Below are 855 nucleotides of genomic sequence, written 5' to 3' on the forward strand. Positions count from 1 at the left end.
CGGCCATGCCTAGACCTTCATCACTTATGTATTTTCAACGGTGGAGTTTCTACACACCATAGCTTAAGTTGTGGAGCTCTGCTGTTCCTCGAGTATTAATGCAAAGTACTACTATTTTTCTATTCAATTTATGCTTATTCTTATTCTAAGATATTCATTCGTACCCAAGAACATGATGAATGTGATGATTATGTGACGCTCATCACCATTCTCAACCTATGAACGCGTGCCTAACAACCACTCTGTTCTACATGAAAACAAGCTTGAATGTATATCTCTTGGATTCCTGGTTCACGACGCATGGTTGCCTCTCCTGACAATAGAGGCTTCCATTCCATGAGATCCAAGTCTTCGTGGTATAAGCTAGAATCAATTGACAGCATTCTTGAGTTCCGGAAAGTCTAAACCTTGTCTGTGGTATTCTGAGTAGGATTTGGGATGGGATGACTGTGACGCGCTTCAAACTCATGACTGTTGGGCACAGTGACAGTTTGCAAAAGGATCGATGGATCTTATTCCGACATGATCGAGAACCGACAGCTGATTAGCCATGTGGGAAACCGTAGCGGACATGTTTTCACTGGGAAAACGGATGGTAGCCATTTACAACAGTGATCCTCCAACATACAGCTTGCCATGGAAGGGAGTACGCAAGATTGGATGAGGACAATAGGAAAGTAGAGGCTTAGAGGGAACAAAGCATCTCTATATGCTTATCTAAAATTCCCACCAATGAATTGCATAAGTATCTCTATCCTATTTTATGTTTTATTTCTCTTTTAATTATCAAAACCTTATAACCATTTACAAGATGACCATAGCTTGCTTCAAACCGATAATCTCCGTGGGATCGAC

The sequence above is a fragment of the Arachis duranensis genome, chromosome 9 (assembly GCF_000817695.3).
Source record: "Arachis duranensis cultivar V14167 chromosome 9, aradu.V14167.gnm2.J7QH, whole genome shotgun sequence".
NCBI classification, from domain to species: Eukaryota; Viridiplantae; Streptophyta; class Magnoliopsida; order Fabales; family Fabaceae; genus Arachis; species Arachis duranensis.